The following is a 22,051-nucleotide window of genomic DNA, read 5'->3' on the forward strand; positions in this document are numbered from 1 at the left end:
TTTGGCTTATCCATTGTCTGTTCATTTACGCCCCCTGTTGTGGGTCCGTGTCACTACACTTTCCCAACAGGATTTCTTGGCCAGCGTCATGGATTCCGAGGGGCGTCAACCATCGCTTGAACAGCCAATGGAAGAGCAAGGTGCACAGGCCCCAGCAGGAGGCATGTTAGGTGAGCTGCAGCACATCTTAACCACTTTCACTGCTCGGTTGGACTTGGTAACCGAGCAGAATGTTATTCTCAATCGGAGGATGGAGGCTCTCACCGCCAGGATGGAAGCGCATGGTCAGGGCGCTGCTGCAGCACCTCCTCCTGCCAGTCATATGCCAGATACAGACATTCCACTGGTTGTTCAACGACCCCCCCCCCCCATCCCCTGAAGCTTACATAAGCCCTTCCGGAGCCGTACGGAGGCTGTGTCGAGACGTGCACAGACTTCTTAATGCAGTGTTCGCTCGTCTTTTCACAGCGTCCTGTCATGTACGTGTCAGATGCTAGCCGGGTGGCTTACATTATTAATCTGCTACGAGGAGAGGTACGCGCCTGGGCTACGGCGCTCTGGGAGCAAAATTCACGGCTCCTAATGACATATACTGGGTTTGTGAGGGAGTTCAAACAGGTTTTTGATCACCCTAATAGAGGCGAGACCGCTTCGAACGTGCTGCTGTCAATGAGACAGGGGCTTCGGAGTGCAGCGGAGTATGCAGTCGACTTCCGCATCGCGGCAGCGAGGTCCGGCTGGAATACTGTTGCACTCCGCGCCGCCTTCGTAAACGGACTGTCTCCGGTCCTGAAGGAGCATCTGCTGGCTAAAGAAGAACCGCAGGATTTTGACGGGCTTGTCGACCTGGTTATACGATTAGATAACCGATTAGAGGAACATCGTCGGGAGCAGGGTGGGGGGCGTGGCCGTTCATTTACGCCCCCTGTTGTGGGTCCGTGTCACTACACTTTCCCAACAGTATCAGTTTTTTAACACGGTTACTTTCTTCCATGTAGGCTGCTGCACTTTATTTGATTTTTAATTCAGAACACACTGTGCACATATATCCTTTGCTATGCCACACACCTTCACATATCATAAATAATCATGGTGGGCCGCCATGGCCAAAAATGTCAGGGCCATTTTTTGGTGCCAGTCCAGCCCTTGTGCAGGGTGTAGGCTGCCTCTCGCTCTATGACTCCTGGATCAGGCTCCAGCCACCTGTGACCCTGGAGTAAGCCGGTGTCACCGACCTAACGGCCCCCCTCTGAAAACTGGTCCACCCTGCCTTCACTGCCAGAGTCAGTCTGAGTCTGACTCCGAGTCTGACTCTCCTCGCCAAAAGTGATCAAAGGGAATAATGTGATTAGTAACCACCCGATGACCAAGTAAAACCAGTTGCTGCGGCACTCTGATCGCTCCCCCATCTTTTATGATGAAATCATGCTGAATTTGTGGAAATGATTGTTGTACAAAAGCTTCAGGTATCTGTCACTGAGATAGAGGATGACTGGAGTGCAGTTTGAAGCCAAAACAACGTGATAATCAGTGAATCGCTGCTGATGCTCTGAAATGAAGCATGCACAGTGAAAGCAGGAGGACCGTTTTTTAGGGAGGACCGTTCAGTCGGCGACACTGGTATAGAAAATGGATGGATGAATCATTAATGGAATTCATTTTCATCATGAGCAGAATGCTGGAGAGACAATGGATGGCTGTGGTGAATGCTGATCGTGAATAAATGGAGCACTGTGATGCCAATAAAATAATAGCAGAAAGGACTTTCAACTTTTAAAAATGTTATTTTTTCTTTGTGTTGCTGGCGCCCTCTGGTTCAGGCTCAGAAACACAGCCAGAGCAGACAAACACTGAGGGACTGCTTTAAAAATGCTGAGTTTATTCACAAGTAATATTCACAATAACAAATTAAAGTATTTCAAGACATCATTGTCCAAAACAAGGGCATTTTATATGGATAACAATGTTTTGTCAGGCTGTCATGATGAAACAATGCCACAGATCTGATTAAGACTTTATCTTTACTCAGTGTGCCACTTTGTAGTGTAGCTTTGGGACCCTGTCACACCTGGACAATTTAGCCAGCATATACCGATGTATTAAAAATGCTAACATACGCGGGTGTACATCTAATAAATTAGACCTGGATGATTTAGCCAGCGTATGCCATCCATCCATCCATCCATCCATCCATCCATCCATCCATCCATCCATCCATTTTCTTCCGCTTTATCCGGAGTCAGGTTGTGGGGGCAGCAGCTCATGCAAAGCCGCCCAGACCTCCCGATCCACACACACCTCCCCCAGCTCCTGCGGGGGAACCCCAAGGCGTTCCCAAGCCAGCCGAGAGATGTAGTCCCTCCAGCGTGTCCTGGGTCTTCCCCGGGGCCTCCTCCCAATGGGACGTGCCCGGAATACCTCTCCAGCGAGGCGTCCAGGGGGCATCCAGAAGAGATGCCCGAGCCACCTCAACTGACTCCTTTCGATGTGGAGGAGCAGTGGCTCGACTCTGAGCTCCTCCCGAGTGACCTCCCAGCGTATGCCGACTCTATTAAAAATGCTTGCGTATACGGGTGTATGTCTAATAAATTATGCAGCTGTCACACCTGGACTGTTTAGCCAGCATATGCTCACAGCCCTGTTTCCACTGAGTGGTTTGGGTCGGTACTGCACGGTATGATATGGGTCTGAATGGTTAAGTCTACCTTGGTTTGCTTTTCTACTGCCAGCAGAACCCTTTTGTTTGGCAGGTGGAACACAAATATTGGCGAGCACGTCATCGAGCGCACGTATGCTGTAACATGGTGTCTCTTCTGAAACAACGTAACAGGTGAGATTAAGACTTTAATATTTACTCCACGTGTGTGAATGGTTTTAATATTTGAAACAGTCTGTTTGCATGAGGACTGCAACTTTCAGCCAATCAATGGACAGCAGCAATGGACGTACTTTGACATATGAGTAACTTGCAAGAACCGTGTGTCAACAATCGCATAATTTACATACTACTTATGTCCCACGTATGCAGAATGTTATGAGTCATACGCTGGCATACGTCAAAAATATTGTGCATGCCCAAAATTTTTCTAGGTATTACGACATGCATATGTCAGCACGCTCTTAACTTACACAAAACTGTTTTAATACGGTCGACAAGCGCTGGCTAAATCATGACGGTGTGACGGGGTGTTAGCTTCTGCTGCTACAACGATTAGCTCTTACACACGTCAGCTTCTATATGTTTCTGAGGAGGCGTTACAGCTCCACATACAGTTGTTTTAGCATTTTCATGTGAATGCAGATAAATCTTGAAACTGCGTGGTGTTTCCATGGGTTCCCATGATGCACTGTTTCTTTCTCTTTTTGCTCTGTATGCACCACTCTGCATTTAATCATTAGTGATCGATCTCTGCTCCCCTCCACAGCATGTCTTTTTCCTGGTTCTCTCCCTCAGCCCCAACCAGTCCCAGCAGAAGACTGCCCCTCCCTGAGCCTGGTTCTGCTGGAGGTTTCTTCCTGTTAAAAGGGAGTTTTTCCTTCCCACTGTAGCCAAGTGCTTGCTCACAGGGGGTCGTTTTGACCGTTGGGGTTTTACATAATTATTGTATGGCCTTGCCTTACAATATAAAGCACCTTGGGGCAACTGTTTGTTGTGATTTGGCGCTATATAAAAAATTGATTGATTGATTGATTGATAGTCCTAAGCTTCACTAAAAGACCCAGAATTTAGGTAAAGTTGAGACTGCGGCCTTCTCCGTTTCCTAATAAAATTAATTAAAAGAGTAAAAAGCATAGAAACATACTATGCCAGTATGCTAGCCATATGAAAGGGAAAATAAGTGCGTCTTAAGTCTCGACTTGAAAGTCTTTACAGAGTCTGACTGTTTTATTGACACAGGGAGATCATTCCACAGAACAGGGGCATGATAAGAGAAAGCTCTGTGACCTGCACACTTCTTATTCACCCTAGGGACACTAAGTAGTCCTGCACCCTACGCCCAGGCCAGTACGTAAATGTTTAATTAGGTCTGCTAGGTAGGGAGGTGCCAGTCCATCAACAATTTTATGGACTAGTAGCAGAACCTTAAAATCTGATCTCACTGGGAAAGGAAGCCAGTGAAGGGATGCCAAAATGGGTGAAATGTGGTCGAACTTTCTGCTTCGTGTCAAAAGTCTGGCTGCAGCATTTTGAACCAATTGGAGAGCCCTAATGCTGGACTGCATAAACCAGAAAATAGAACATTACAGTAGTCCAATCTAGAAGAGATAAACGCATGGATCAGCTGCGTTTATCATCATTTGATTACCTTTATTTTATAGATCACTGTATGTCCTGTGTCTAATAGGGGTCATAAATGCAACATAACATATGTTCTATGTCTATACATTTGGATTAGTGACATATTACAGCAACGTAGTGGCCAACAACACCGCAGCCATGTGACATTGGAGGCCTCCAGTGCTGTTTTCAGGCCTACTGCACCTTTCACTTGAGGCTTATGGGGGACTGCACAAGACATGCACAAATGGGTTAACATAGTGACATAAATACATTGACATGGAGCCTTTTGTTGGTCTGGACAATGAGGTGAGGCCTCAGGAAGTTGATGTGCCGCAGGATCCAGGCGTCCCTCGCGGTCAGCTCACTTGATCCTGCAGTAGAGGGGGCCTGCTTCAGCTTGCCATACATCTTTCACGTCTTGAGGTGCACCACATCTTTGCTCATCTCCCTGACCTTGTTCTTCCCACAGTGTATCCTCCAGCCCCTCCCAGACATAGTGCAAGTGTTTTTATTTATTTATTTATTTATTTTCAGAGGCACTCCTGCTGTGGGGCCAGGAGCCAGTCCACCATCTCCTGCATCTGCTCCTCTGTGAAGTCAGTGATGACCAAGTCCCACTTCCTCTTTACCGGATATGTCACTGCTTCACCGGGATTGTCATCAGTGTTTGTGCTGCCGCTGTGGTGTGGTGCTGGCTCCAGGACCTGGATGGCTGTGGCTAGCAGGGATACAGAGGGGATGATGTGGATGCAGCTTCCAGCTGTGGTCACGGTGGTGTGACTTGTAGTTGCCCAGTTGCTGGCTCTGCTGGACCTTCCTGCAGTTCAGCTCGTCGGCCCTGTCCATGGCCATGGGTGGGGATGAGGTGCTTGACCTTGGCGGTCCTCTTTTTTCTTAAGGTGCGTTTACACATAACCAAGACGCATTACGAATGTCATTTTTCTGTCATTCATGACACATTCCTGACATTCTTAATGTGACTTAATGCATCTGAATAGGTTTCTTAATAGTGCGTGTTGCTGCGTGATATTCTTGATATTCGTGGAGCATGTTTTTGCCTGTCAAAAAATCTTCCACGAATGTCACACACCACCCTCATTTCGTCTCACGTCGTGGAGGTCGCAACTGAGCGTATTGATCCGTCTTGATGAGTATTGATCCTTAATAGAACGTGACAACGTTCATAGTGGTTGCTGTGATGGTTCTTGGAGCCCAAACTGTCAATCGTGTTGCATTCGAGTGCCACTTCAGACATTGTGGTCACTGTTGTGTTGCAGTCGAGTCCCACTGGGGACTTTCTAGTGCCAGTCCACGTACAGTCATGACAATTTTTCTGGTGGGATAGGGTTCAGCTCTGGCTGCACTTCAGGTGCATTTGTACTCATTCTTGCCACATTCTGGGCATTCTGGTAGGTTCTGTGTTGGCTGGCCATTGCAGTACTCGTATGTTGCTCGAATCTACTCAGATTGCTTCGACTGCTGCCCAGATGCCGTAGGAATGTTTAGAATGCAGTTAGATTGTGGTCAGCCTGCATAGACTGATGTTCGATTGTTTGTCCACATAGACTGTGCCACTATTGTTTTGAACATGGGCAAAACATGGGCTTGGCCACACGACTGTGCCCAACTGTTCAGGCTGCACTCAGAATGCTGCCCAGCATTTGTGACTTGCCTCAACACTTCCTGAGTGTGTGTCGAATTTCCATTCAGATTCAGGCTGATTCAGTCTGTTGTGTGATGGGGTATAAGCAACAGCATAATGTCGCTGTGCCATCATGCAGATTTTCAAATTTACTGTTTTCCCAGGTAATTATTTATTTTTTCATATCATTGTGGGTTTTGGAGCTTTCCTGGACCATAAGCACAGGCCTGTGAAAACAGCTGTGCGGTGCAGCTTTTCCACAAAAGCTATATCTGTCACAGTTGGTGCCGGCAACAGAGTCAGATACTGTATGTACCGAAAGATGTACATCAGAAAAAGACTCGAGGATTGAATGTCAAACAGCAGGTGATTTATTAACAGTTGGTGAGCAAGAGCAAAAACATAGGTGACGGGCAGGAATGAAGCAAAATACAGTCTTAACTCACACAGGGTGAGGGAGGTCCAGGGAGTGAGGAAGAGAGGATAACCTCAGCTAGATGCTCCAAAAAGGGAGTGCAAATACCAACACAGGTTGTTAACTACAAAACAGAGTGCAAAAGCCAATGCAGACTACTTACATGGATACTGAAAGATACAGGAGAGGTGACATATGCCATATGAACAACTGAACATAAACAAACATAATGGGGCCATGAAGAAGACAAATTGAGGTGTGATTTAAATACGGACAACTAATTGCCGGCAGATGGAAAAGATCACTAAATCACTGTAAAGAACTTGTCTGTTCTTTACAGTGATTTAACACGAACACAAGGGAGCAACAGAAAACAGGAGACTCACAAGTGACTGATATGTATTTTATTATTTATTTTATTATATTATTTTGTTTTTTAAATACATAAAACAGGTTTCCATTGTTGTATTTTGCACTTCATAATGCGCCACACATTTTCAATGAGCGACAGGTCTGGACTGCAGGCAGGCCAGTCTAGTACCTGCACTCTTTTACTACGAAGCCATGCTGTTGTAACACGTGCAGAATGTGGCTTGGCATTGTCTTGCTGAAATAAGCAGGGATGTCCCCGAAAAAGACGTTGCTCTTATGGCAGCATGTGTTGCTCCAAAACCTGGATGTACCTTTCAGCATTGATGGTGCCATCACGGATGTGTAAGTTGCCCATGCCATCGGCACTAACACACCCCCATAACATTACAGATGCTGGATTTTGAAGTTTGCGCTGGTAACAATCTGGATGGTCTTTTTCCTCTTTTGTCCGGATAACATGACATGACATGATTTCCAAAAACAATTTGAAATGTGGACTCATCAGACAACAGCACACTTTTCCACCTTTCTCTTTTCCACTTTTGCATCTGTCCATTTCAAATGAGCTCGGGCCCAGAGAAGGCAGCAGTGTTTCTGGATGTTGTTGATGCATGTCTTTCGCTTTGTATGGTAGAGTTTTAACTTGCAGTTGTAGATGTAGCAATGAACTGTGTTTTGGTTTTCTGAAGTGTTCCTGAGCCCACGCAGTAAGATCCTTTACAAAATGATGTCGGTTTTTAATGCAGTGCCACCTGAGGGAACAAAGATCACCGGCATTCAATGGCCTTTTGGGAATGCTCCTTTGACATTCACAATTAGTGTCCTCAGTTCCCAAACACTTATTGAGTGTTATTAGAAGGAAAGGTGATGTAACACAGTGGTAAACATGCCACTGTCCCAGCTTTTTTTGAAACGTGTTGCAGGCATCCATTTCAAAATGAGCAAATACAGTATTTGCACAAAAACAATGTTTATCAGTTTGAACATTAAATATCTTGTCTTTGTGGTGTATTCAATTTTTTCATGCTGGGTTGAAGAGGATATGCAAATCATTGTATTCTGTTTTATTTACATTTCACACAACGTCCCAACTTCATTGGAATTGGGGTTGTAACTCAAAATCCATAAATAATTTTGACCAGACCCAAGTGTACTGGACAGTCAGCCTTTATTCATGCCAAACACCCCATTCCACAGGGGGGCATTCTATTACAATCCCCCATGGTCCAGAAAAAAGTGTAAAAATGTGATGAAACGGCTTAGTATGGCTTGTCTACTGTCATGCTGGTTTATAAAGTGCAGACCTGGCAACTGACTAGCTTAGAAAGTGCATACCTGGCAATCCACTAAAAAAGGAACGTAAAGCTCATCACCCGAACCACAATGAAGCAGTTTCTGCTTCAAATTTTTTACCCTGAGGGAACACAATCAAATATGTTTCAAGCTGTACTCACTAGGACTACCCCGTTTAAAGATGTTTGAACATAACTGAAGCTGTTAAGACTACTAACATATGGATATTCACACGCATTAGCAATGATTTGGGGAATTGGGATCAAAAATTTTTGAACAGCTCAAAATATTTCTCCTTGATTTCAAAACTGGTGCAGATGATGACCGTAACTGCGTATACCAAGTTTGTCCTAGATTGGCTGAAGATGGGACAAGAACTCACTATAATGCTTCAAAATGTACCCAATTTGCTTTTGCTATTCGGGATGAAATGGGAAGGAATGGCACTCTGTGGAATAGCCCCATAACCACAGTGAAGGAGGTTAACACACATTATGTACAACTGCAGTAAGTCTTTTTTAAAAGCTTAAATATTTTAAATTAAAATAAAAATTGCATCTTGCAAACATGTCAATGTTTTCAAACGGGTACCTAGTCATTATCTGTTGATGTGTGAATTTGTCTGAGTCACATTTTATAATCTTTTGTTAATAAAGTAACAAGTGATGGCATCAGGATACAGAGTCAGGCCAACAACTAATCGGTCCTTCTGTCGGCCTGGCCGTCCACGTCTTCGCCAGATTGATGTGCGCCAGTGGCGCTCTCGGAACCTGGGCTTGCTTCGCCGGGTTCCAAACAGTGAAACTGTCATCCCCACTGAGATCCTTACCCTGGGTCTCCTGAACATCAGATCACTGTCCTCGAAATCATTGCTGATTAATGATTTAATCATGGATCATCATTTAGATATGATTGGCTTGTGTGAAACCTGGCTCAAACCCACAACTCTCCTTCCTCTGAATGAGGCCTGTCCACCAGCGTACACATTTAGTCACGTGTCTCGTGGTGTGAAGCAAGGCGGGGGTGTGGCTTTTATTTACAAATCTAGGTTTTCTTTATTAGCTGTTGGGGGTCACAAATATAATTCCTTTGAGCATATGATGCTCCGTTATGCCCATGATGCTAAGTACTGTCAGGGTCATAAAACTGGAGCTCAGCTATGTTGTCACTGTTTATAGGCCCCCTGGCCCATATTGTGACTTCTTGAATTTGGTGCATTCATCTCTAGTTTGTCAACTAGTGCAGATAACATTTTGATTATTGGTGACTTTAACATTCATATAAATAAGCCCTCTGATCCCCTTAGCAAATCATTTATGCAAATTGTGGATGCTTTAGGATTCCAGCAATGCATTCAGGACCTGACACACATTAGTGGAAATACCCTGGATCTGGTTCTTGCACATGGGTTTGCTGTCACAAATATTGACATTTTGCCTCTCACATCTATAGTCTCTGACCATTCACTTATCAGGTTTACATTTACGCTGCCGCCTTTAGTGGAACAACAACCTTGTCTACTACTGCAGCATCGTATTAAACCCTCAACTATGACTGAACCTGAGGCCAGACTACCTGATATTTTAGCTTTGAATCTGGAGAATGCTAAATCAGTGGACAGCCTTGCGGATAGTCTAAATTTAACGCTTAAAACTACACTTGATAAGATTGCGCCTCCTCTTTTAAGGTCACGCCCTCCTAAGGCATAGTCACCTTGGTTCAATGATTATTTGCGTGATTCCAGGCAGAAGGCTAGAGGTTTGGAATGGAAATGATGTTATTCCAAATTAGAGGTGTTCCGCCTTGTGTGGCAGGATGCTATTTTAGATTATAAGCCTGCACTATTGGCCACGAAGTGGACCTATTACTCTGATTTGATCAGTAAAAACAAACATAACTCAAAGTTTATTCACAGGCAGCCACCTGTTAGTTGTTCTCCCTTTTCAGCACAGGATTTCTTGGATTATTTTGAGAAGAAAATAGAAGATATTAGGCTGAGCATATCTCAGCATGCCTCGGCCCAGCCATTAAAACCTGCTATGGAGGTAGGCGCTACCATTGAGGTGTTACCTAGATTGACAGAATTTAATAGTATTTCATTGGGCGTGTTGACGAAACTTGTGGTGTCTACAAAAAGCACAACCTGTTTATTTGATCCCATACCAACAAAATTGTTTAAGGTCCTGTGGCCCACTCTTGGGCCAACTGTGCTGGAAATTATTAATCTGTCATTAACCTCTGGATCTGTTCCGAAATGTATTAAATCAGCAGTGATTAAACCATTACTTAAGAAATCTAATCTTGACCCTAGTGTATTGAAAAATTATAGGCCAATATCAAATCTATCATTCTGTTCCAAAATTTTAGAAAAGATGGTTTCACGGCAGCTCATAGACCACCTCACTGAGAATGAGAATCAGGAAGCCCCCATTTCTCATCCCCACCAATGACACACCCCCATTTTGTGTTATCCTGGTGTTCATTCCTCGCAATGAAAATCCAACGAGGGGGGAGGACCAGTGCTCACTCAAAGCCTGCTCACAGGCAAATGACGCAACGGACAGGCGTGAAAGAAATCACGCACGAAGGTTCAAGGTTGGCTCATGCAAGCACACGTGATTCAAATCCATAAGGTTTTTGAAAAAAATAAAAAGGTCTGATACTTTTTGGACAGACCTCGTATTGACTTTAAATTTCAAACACAGAACAGTCTGAACTGTTGATCAGGGAAACAGGACTTAATTATGTAGAGGGACTTTAACCAAGAAAATAATGTCACAGTAACCACTTAGAGTTGTTAGTCCAGCACTCGTCAGAGATGGCGCTTTGCTGTCAGTTATGACAGATTGGATCCAAACCTTCAAATCCTGGTTTTGGAGGTGTTCTGTCTCATCCGGTCCACCCCTGGGCTTCAACATCTCAATTCAAAGCCATGCATTTTCGTTGCTGACATCTTGGAATATATTTTAAATTGAATTGGCTCAGTTGCACAAAACCTTGGCTACAGGCAGTAACAGCATCATTTCTCAACAGAAGAAAAATGTAAATTTAAAACACCTGCAGGATGCCAACAATATGCAATACTTTTTTTTTTTTTAAATATAGCACCAGAAAGATGATAAAATATAAGTGACAGCATCCAGAATGTAAATGGTTGCATTTACCATGCATGACTTTTGCTCCGGCTTGTTTGCATTTGATAAATGTTATTGGAGGCTGCATGCGAACGTCAGTTTACAGCCTCAGGTAATCAATGGCAGGCTGTCTCATAACAATCACTGTATGCACGCACGCACGCACGCACACACACACACACACACACACACACACACACACACACACACACACACACACACACACACACACACACACACACACACACACCATGATTCTAAACTCAGAAATAAACACATGCACATCATGGTATAAGAACTGTCTATGGGGTAGGTGTAATTACAGAAAGTTTAATCATTTACAGTGGCTGAGCCAAAGCTAAAGCTGGCACCAATTAATTAATTAAGAAAAGCCATTTTAATTAAGGTGATAAATGTTTTAATGGCTTCTTGTAGGATTTTATTGTATTTTTGTATCTCTCTGTTGTCTCCTTCCATCATCTCCTTTTCCTCTTTAAATGGTTTTGTCTCTCGTTTCTTAAATACACCATTCTTTCCCTGCTTTCCTTTCTTTGTGCATATGTTCTCTTCCTTGGTCTCCTCGCATCTTCTGGGAAGGAGCATTAGCTCATTGCAGGCAGCACATTTTTTTCCCTCATGAAAAGCGAAGCATTCTGCCTTCAGTTGGCCCAGGCCTGCTAATTCTAATTTGAAACCTTTTGTCTTTCTCTGGCTTTTGACCCACCCTTACCCATCCCAAAACACATTCACTGGTGGCAAGCGCTTCCCAGGCATCCGCCCAAACTCTCTGTGAGTGAGAAAATGCTGCACATGTCCTCCAGTGTGAGAGCATTAGAGAGAGAGAAAAAAAAACTGCATTTGTGTTGAGAGGAATGATCCATTTGAGGCACTGTTGTTCCTCTTCCCATTCAAGAAATCCATCTCCATTGATTGCCAGTGTGTTTACTGTAAGGCCAATTGTGCCCACGCTCCGCTGCTTCCAGTAATAAGCAAGAATATGTCCTATGATGTGCCTGCTCAGACTACATATTCTCTAAAGCCTGGCCACAGTTTGATTGGTTTGGAAATCTGAACAACAGATGAGTTCGTGTGCCAAGCGTATAACATGGTTACAGATCCACTGAGCCCAGGACTTCTATAATGACAGAAATAAGCCCTGAAGTGCATCATTTAAGGAAAATTAACTATGTGGTGCTCAGAAAATGTATTTTTAGTTTAGTTGTAAATCCAAAATCGGTGATTTAACAATACATGTAATCATTCCTTTTATGTGATGGAGAGTCTTATACTAAAAGTATCATCACTCATTCACACATCTTCAACCGCTTAGTCAAACTGAGGGTCATGGTAGGGATGGAGACAATTCCAGCAGTCATAGGGTATGAGGCAGGGTACACTCTGGACAAGATGCAAGTCTGTCACATATAGACAAACAAACACATACACACCTACGGACAATTGAAAGTTTTCAATCCATCTAACCTGCATGACTTTGGATGTGGGAGGAAGCCAAAGCACCCAACTGCCACTGAATATGTCTTGGACTTTATTTACATCAGTTACAAAGAAATACAAACAGTATGGCACTAGATCTATGGTAAATCTGTATGGAGTAGAGACAGTTCTCAAAAACTGAGTGACTGTGCAAGAAGGAGAAGAGAGGAAAGACACCAAAACACCCAGACAACCCAGAAGAAGGTATAGGCTAATGTGGCTGTGATTAGCGAAATTGTGCAGCTTGCAAGCTTTGCATTTTGTATCACCAGTTATGCAGCTTCATGATGCAGTGGTATAGAGGAGAATTTTCTTAAAACGATGACCTGAGATTTTAGTGACAAATTGCCAGAAGGTACATCTTAGATGCATGGAGCCGCAGACCAAGGAAAATTGACTGTCATCTTGTGTTTCTTCCATTTTCTAATAATTATGCCAACAGTTGTTGCCTTCTCACCAAGCTGCTTGTCTGTTGTCCTGTAGACCATCCCAGCCTTGTGCAGGTCTACAATTTTGTCCCTGGTGTCCTTTGGCAGCTCTTTGGTCATGGCACTGTTGGAGTGTAATTGATTGAGTGTTTGGACAGGTGTCTTTTATACAGGTAATGAGTTCAAACAGGTGCAGATAATACAGGTAAAGAGAGGTCTTCTTAAAGAAAAACTAAGCGGTCTGTGAGAGCCAGAATCCTTGCCGTTTGGTAGGCGATCAAATACTTATTTCATGCAATAAAATTCAAATTAATTATTTAAAAATCAAATAATGTGATTTTCTGAATTTATTTTAGATTCTCTCACAGCTGAAGTGAACCTACAATAAAAATTACAGATCTCTCCATTCTTTGAAGGTGGAAAAACGACTGGATCAAATAGCAACACGCACAAGGAACCATGCCACATGGCCATAGTGTTGTGATGAACTTGGGCATAAAAATTGCTGGACACAAATGCAGGACTCACTCTGGTGTGTAGTGCGAGAAAAATGGTTTAATTCAAAAACAGCCAGAGGTTGGTCCACAGAAAGGCAGGCAATAAACAGCAGAGGTACACAAATCATGAGACAAAAAGCAGGGAAAAGGTTCTTAAACAAGCCTTGGTAAAACAACAAACAAGGGCTGTGAAGAAGGCTGATAGCAACAACACTAAAGGCTCCTTCACACATAACATGACTGAAGCTGACTGACACATGAAGGAGGAATAGGCATGCCAATCATGAAAAATAAGAGCCACCTCAAACGCCTCGTACAGCTGTCGCCGCAACCATTGTCATGCACCAGCGGCCAAAAATCAGCGAGTGCCTTGCAAGTGCCCATTCGACTCCTGTCTCTGCAGGTGTCGGCCAAATTCCAGGTGCCACACACAAACATCCAACACCGCTCACTGGGCACAGAGAAAGGCAGGGCTATTCACACTCCTAGTATGAGAGTAGAGAGCAGATGACCACATTCAAGCTCTCTGCGAAACTGTCTAAGTGAAACATGAGTGTGGCGGTTGTACCAATCCCCCCCCCCCCCCAGACACACACACAAATGGCTTGTGGAGTGTGTTGTTGTCACCATCCCCAACACACACACACACACACAAACACACACACCATGAATCCAACATTGTCAGCTGTGGTGGAGTCTGGCCGCTGTTCAGCACAGTGCACTGCTGGAACAGCTGACTGTTGTGAACTCAAACTCAGCTGATGAACACGCAATGCACATGTCTGGGTGGGCGCCCATGCCCTTGTGACATGCCCCCCCCCATCTGCATATATACTAATGGTAAATATCGCTCTGGCAGAACCATTTATCATCAATTATCATCAATTTTATTTATATAGCGCCAAATCACAACAAACAGTTGCCCCAAGGCGCTTTATATTGTAAGGCAAGGCCATACAATAATTACATAAAAACCCCAACAGTCAAAACGACCCCCTGTGAGCAAGCACTTGGCGACAGTGGGAAGGAAAAACTCCCTTTTAACAGGAAGAAACCTCCAGCAGAACCAGGCTCAGGGAGGGGCAGTCTTCTGCTGGGACTGGTTGGGGCTGAGGGAGAGAACCAAGAAAAAGACATGCTGTGGAGGGGAGCAGAGATCAATCACTAATGATTAAATGCAGAGTGGTGCATACAGAGCAAAAAGAGAAAGAAACACTCAGTGCATCATGGGAACTCCCCAGCAGTCTAAGTCTATAGCAGCATAACTAAGGGATGGTTCAGGGTCACCTGATCCAGCCCTAACTTTAAGCTTTAGCAAAAAGGAAAGTTTTAAGCCTAATCTTAAAAGTAGAGAGGGTGTCTGTCTCCCTGATCCGAACTGGGAGCTGGTTCCACAGGAGAGGAGCCTGAAAGCTGAAGGCTCTGCCTCCCATTCTACTCTTACAAACCCTAGGAACTACAAGTAAGCCTGCAGTCTGAGAGCGAAGCGCTCTATTGGGGTGATATGGTACTATGAGGTCCCCAAGATAAGATGGGATCTGATTATTCAAAACCTTATAAGTAAGAAGAAGAATTTTAAATTCTATTCTAGAATTAACAGGAAGCCAATGAAGAGAGGCCAATATGGGTGAGATATGCTCTCTCCTTCTAGTCACCGTTAGTACTTTAGCTGCAGCATTTTGAATTAACTGAAGGCTTTTCAGGGAACTTTTAGGACAACCTGATAATAATGAATTACAATAGTCCAGCCTAGAGGAAATAAATGCATGAATTAGTTTTTCAGCATCACTCTGAGACAAGACCTTTCTAATTTTAGAGATATTGCGTAAATGCAAAAAAGCAGTCCTACATATTTGTTTAATATGCGCTTTGAATGACATATCCTGATCAAAAATGACTCCAAGATTTCTCACAGTATTACTAGAGGTCAGGGTAATGCCATCCAGAGTAAGGATCTGGTTAGACACCATGTTTCTAAGATTTGTGGGGCCAAGTACAATAACTTCAGTTTTATCTGAGTTTAAAAGCAGGAAATTAGAGGTCATCCATGTCTTTATGTCTGTAAGACAATCCTGCAGTTTAGCTAATTGGTGTGTGTCCTCTGGCTTAATGGATAGATAAAGCTGGGTATCATCTGCGTAACAATGAAAATTTAAGCAATGCCGTCTAATAATACTGCCTAAGGGAAGCATGTATAAAGTGAATAAAATTGGTCCTAGCACAGAACCTTGTGGAACTCCACAATTAACCTTAGTCTGTGAAGAAGATTCCCCATTTACATGAACAAATTGTAATCTATTAGATAAATATGATTCAAACCACCGCAGTGCAGTGCCTTTAATACCTATGGCATGCTCTAATCTCTGTAATAAAATTTTATGGTCAACAGTTTCAAAAGCAGCACTGAGGTCTAACAGAACAAGCACAGAGATGAGTCCACTGTCTGAGGCCATAAGATCATTTGTAACCTTCACTAATGCTGTTTCTGTACTATGATGAATTCTAAAACCTGACTGAAACTCTTCAAATAGACCATTCCTCTGCAGATGATCAGTTAGCTGTTTTACAACTACCCTTTCAAGAATTTTTGAGAGAAAAGGAAGGTTGGAGATTGGCCTATAATTAGCTAAGATAGCTGGGTCAAGTGATGGCTTTTTAAGTAATGGTTTAATTACTGCCACCTTAAAAACCTGTGGTACATAGCCAACTAATAAAGATAGATTGATCATATTTAAGATCGAAGCATTAAATAATGGTAGGGCTTCCTTGAGCAGCCTGGTAGGAATGGGGTCTAATAGACATGTTGATGGTTTGGATGAAGTAACTAATGAAAATAACTCAGACAGAACAATCTGAGAGAAAGAGTCTAACCAAATACCGGCATCACTGAAAGCAGCCAAAGATAACGATACGTCTTTGGGATGGTTATGAGTAATTTTTTCTCTAATAGTTAAAATTTTATTAGCAAAGAAAGTCATGAAGTCATTACTAGTTAAAGTTAAAGGAATACTCGGCTCAACAGAGCTCTGACTCTTTGTCAGCCTGGCTACAGTGCTGAAAAGAAACCTGGGGTTGTTCTTATTTTCTTCAATTAGTGATGAGTAGAAAGATGTCCTAGCTTTACGGAGGGCTTTTTTATAGAGCAACAGACTCTTTTTCCAGGCTAAGTGAAGATCTTCTAAATTAATGAGACGCCATTTCATCTCCAACTTACTAACCCGTAAGCTGCTTTAAGCTGCGAGTTTGTGAGTTATACCACGGAGTCAGGCACTTCTGATTTAAAGCTCTCTTTTTCAGAGGAGCTACAGCATCCAAAGTTGTCTTCAATGAGGATGTAAAACTATTGATGAGATACTCTATCTCACTTACAGAGTTTAGGTAGCTACTCTGCACTGTGTTGGTATATGGCATTAGAGAACATAAAGAAGGAATCATATCCTTAAACCTAGTTACAGCGCTTTCTGAAAGACTTCTAGTGTAATGAAAATTATTCCCCACTGCTGGGTAGTCCATCAGAGTAAATGTAAATGTTATTAAGAAATGATCAGACAGAAGGGAGTTTTCAGGGAATACTGTTAAGTCTTCAATTTCCATACCATAAGTCAGAACAAGATCTAAGATATGATTAAAGTGGTGGGTGGACTCATTTACATTTTGAGCAAAGCCAATAGAGTCTAATAATAGATTAAATACAGTGTTGAGGCTGTCATTCTCAGCATCTGTGTGGATGTTAAAATCGCCCACTATAATTATCTTATCTGAGCTAAGCACTAAGTCAGACAAAAGGTCTGAAAATTCAGAGAGAAACTCACAGTAACGACCAGGAGGACGATAGATAACAACAAATAAAACTGGTTTTTGGGACTTCCAATTTGGATGGACAAGACTAAGAGACAAGCTTTCAAATGAATTAAAGCTCTGTCTGGGTTTTTAATTAATTAATAAGCTGGAATGGAAGATTGCTGCTAATCCTCTGCCTCGGCCCGTGCTACAAGCATTCTGGCAGTTAGTGTGACTCAGGGGTGTTGACTCATTTAAACTAACATATTCATCCTGCTGTAACCAGGTTTCTGTAAGGCAGAATAAATCAATATGTTGATCAATTATTATATAATTTACTAACAGGGACTTAGAAGAGAGAGACCTAATGTTTAATAGACCACATTTAACTGTTTTAGTCTGTGGTGCAGTTGAAGGTGCTATATTATTTTTACTTTTAGAATTTTCATGCTTAAATAGATTTTTGCTGGTTATTGGTGGTCTGGGAGCAGGCACCGTCTCTACGGGGATGGGGTAATGAGGGGATGGCAGGGGGAGAGAAGCTGCAGAGAGGTGTGTAAGACTACAACTCTGCTTCCTGGTCCCAACCCTGGATAGTCACGGTTTGGAGGATTTAAGAAAATTGGCCAGATTTCTAGAAATGAGAGCTGCTCCATCCAAAGTGGGATGGATGCCGTCTCTCCTAACAAGACCAGGTTTTCCCCTGTGATCATGGTTCGACATTCAGATTGAGCATGTAATCGCACATCCCCTGTGAGTACACCTCATGTGTCAGAGGATTCATCTGAATTATTATGTTATCATGGCTGTTAGACCCCGTCCAGACTACTGCAGTGCGCATCATCGTGCCATGAAGTCACGCTGACTCGCTGTGACACAGTGTATTCAGTGTGATTGTGCAATGTTCACATCTAGTGCACAAGTTGATTGTGTGCCATAGGCTTTGCACATTACAATATTTCCACTGTGCACTGAACAGGAGCCGGGGGTGCTGGGGTTGATTCATCGGGGGCACAATCGGGATGTGCCTACATAATCAGACTGCTACAGATGCCGGTGGGTTGCCTTTTTGGATGCCATTTTGTATGCCATTCGGGGTTGCAGTCACACAGCAGTGCAACTGCTGCACAAATATTCCCCAGTTCAAATGCAGCATGGCAGTAGTGTGCTTGTTCTCTACATATTTCATTCTCTACATGCCTACAGGAGGGAGGTGTACCGGCTGGTGACCTGGTGCAGCAGCAACAACTTCGAGCTCAACGCCCAGAAAACAGTGGAGATGATCGTGGACTTCAGGAAAGCCACAGCCCCCCCGCCCTCCCTCACTCTCACCAACAGCCCCATCACCACTGTGGTCTGTCACCGCTTCCTCGGCACCACCATCACCCAGGACCTCAAGTGGGAGTCAACCATCAGCTCCCTCATCAAGAAGGCCCAGCAGAGGATGTACTTCCTGCGGCAGCTGAAGAAGGCCAAGCTGCCTGTCCAGCTGATGGTACAGTTCTACACGGCCATCATCGAGTCCATCCTCTGCTCCTCCATCACGGTGTGGTACGCCGGGGCCACAGCCAGGGACAGACACAGACTGCAGCACATTGTGGCCTCTGCTGAGAAGGTGATCGGCTGTAGCCTTCCATCTCTCCACGACCTACACGTCTCCAGGACTCTGGGCCGAGCAGGTCGGATCACAGCTGACCCTTCTCACCCTGGACACGGTCTATTCAAACCACTCCCCTCGGGCAGGAGGCTACGGTCCATCCGGACCAGAATCTCCCGCCATAAGAACAGTTTCTTCCCCTCTGCCGTTAGACTCATGAACACCTCATAACTCAGTCACCTTAAGCTTAACTCTGTCACTTTATCATTTTATCACGGGTCACTTTAGACAGTGTACTTTGGTTTTTAATTGCACTCCTCCCACTGCACTGTTTTTTCAGTTTCTCTGTTTTTCTGTTGCACACAGCCTTTCATATTTCATATTTCTTTTTTTTATCTTATATTTTACCTTATTTTGACACATATGTTATATTTTATCTTAGCATTTTATCTCTTCTTAATGTTGCACTATTGTACCGAAGCAAATTCCTAGTCTGTGATTCCTGTTCAATGGCAATGGCAATAAACTTCTTCTGATTCTGATTCTGATATGTGCTGGCCTGCCAATTTGGCATATTTCCTTAAGTGCCACATGAATGCTGTTTGAAGAATTCAAATGCAGCTTGATCGCAGCAGGACTTGCACGAATGTAGTTCGACTACCAGTTTGTACAGCATTCCTGCAATTGGTGTTGCAGGTTGAGTGCAGTTCGATTGCAGGTTGAATTGCATGAATGATGTTTGAATGTCCATTCCTGCGGCAGTACAAATGTGGTACGACTGCCTCCAGTTTTCCAACAGGAGCAATACATGAATGTGCTGACTGCTGTGGGAATGCTGTAGGAGGTGTTCAAGTGCAGTTCAATTGCAGCATGAATTGTACTGTTGTTCAAATCTGAATTCATACGGCATTCATGCAATTCATTCTCTAGTGTGGGAGGGGGTATAACCAAATTCTAAAATATTGCCGGTGTATTGGTAAGATGTATTTGGTAATATGCAAATGGCTTGACCACATATTCATTTTGGCCTATGACCATCTTCATCATCTACACCATCTTCTATTCATCACCCTGCTGTATCCTGACCAAATGGTACTTTGGCCCCTTCCAATGGCTCACATGCCGATGTAATTAACAGGAAGGGATATCTGTTCCTCACACTTATGTCATTAACTCCTCTGTAGTCTGTGCATGGTCAAAGGGTTTTATCCTTCTTTTCCATGAAAAGGATGAAGAGGTTGGTTGAATTACACCCACAGCAAAAGATTCTTGGATGTTATGCTCCATTGCTAGGCACTCTGGTACTGACAGGGAATACAGCTTGACCCTTGTGGAAGTTCTTCCTGGCAGTAAATCAATGGCACAGTCATAATTTCTGTGCAGACTCCGGGACTTAGCCTTGCTAAAAACTGTGGTGAGGTAATGATAGCAGGTTGGAACATTAGGTAAGTCTGGGTTTGGATAGATCTAAGGCTCTCCCCATTGAATCAGGCATATGTGTGTGCAGTTCAGCCCCCACAACTGGATCTGCCCAATGGCCCAATGACAATTTGGGTTTTGTTTCTTTAACCACTGGTGACCTAAAATTGTCAGATGAGTCATATTGCTGAATATGTGGAAGCACATTATTTCTGTGTGACAATCAGAAAATGAAACCTGCACAGGCAGAGAATGGTGAATAATTTTCCCTAAGGCACTGCCATCCATGGCATTCACCCCCAGGGGGGTGGCAAGGGGAGCAGTCTAATGCTCAAATTCCTGCCAAAAGATAGGTGCAGCTTCAGGTCTTGCTGCTACAGGTGTTTCTTTATCAAGCTTCTCCACCATTTGACTGACCTGAGAGTCTAACATGGTCAATATCCAGTCCTGAAGCTTTGCTCGCTCACTTAACCGGGAGCACAAAGTCATCAAAATATCTTCCTGTTGTGTGAGCGTTTGTCCCTGAGAGCAATAAGTTAAATGGACTGGGATGGAGTCTGCTGTGTCCAGTACATTGTCATGAATTTGGGCACAAAAACACAAGACCCAAACACAGGTGTCACTCTGGTGCGTAGTGTGTGAAAAAGGGTTTAATTCAAAAACAAGCTGAGGTCAGTACACAAAAAGGCAGGCAAGAAACAGCAGCAGTACCCAATTAATGAGACAAAAAGTGAGGTCAAAAATAGACTAAAGGTTCTTAAACACAGTGTGGCAAAACAAGAAACAAGGGTTGTGAGGAAGGCTGGTAGCGAAAACACTAAGGAACGACAAACTGGCAAAGACAAAAGGCAAAATAGAGGGCTTAAATAGCAAGTGGTGATGAGGAAAAATGAGAAACAGGTGTGTGAGAACATTCAAGAATGAGACATGGCAAACAGAAGAAACCACACCCAGACACAAGACAGGAGAATATAGTGAACACAAATACAAACCAAAAACAAGCAATACATGAAACCAAACAAGTAGACAGTACCACATGAGAAGTGTTGACACTGAGGGTCACTCACAGTACAAGTAGTTTGCCTTGTTAGAAACTCTCTAAACTGATGTCTGATTGTGTACATTGTTGCAACTAAATAAATAAATAAATCAGATTCCCAATCAGTGCCTGAAAGTGGGTTTAATCTATGGTAAAAGTAGTATTAAAAACTATTGTGACCAATCCAGATTTTTTTAAAGACCATTAAATTCACGAGGTCAGATTAAATTGTGATCCAGGAAACAAACAGTCCAAGTACCTGTCTGACCAGAAAATCACTGAGGGCAGGTCTTTAACCCCAAGATTCTCCCAGTGTGCATTTGAACACCCTGCAGGGCAGCATGCTGACATTGGAGTGTGTGTGTGTGTGTGTGTGTGTGTGTGTGTGTGTGTGTGTGTGTGTGTGTGTGTGTGTGTGTGTGTGTGTGTGTGTGTGTGTGTGTGTGTGTGTGTGTGTGTGCGTGTGTGTGCGTGTGTAAGGCATGATTGTAAAGCACTTTGACTATCTGATTCAGGCGGAAAAGTGCTGTAGACCCCAATCTTTTACCATTTTCATGAGACAGCCATGAGAAGACAACTCACATCTCCATTTGAGTGGGTCTTCTGCATTTAGTTCAGACATCTTTTTATATATGGTGAACGGATTCCTGAGTTCTGTG

The sequence above is a fragment of the Thalassophryne amazonica genome, chromosome 11 (assembly GCF_902500255.1).
Source record: "Thalassophryne amazonica chromosome 11, fThaAma1.1, whole genome shotgun sequence".
NCBI classification, from domain to species: Eukaryota; Metazoa; Chordata; class Actinopteri; order Batrachoidiformes; family Batrachoididae; genus Thalassophryne; species Thalassophryne amazonica.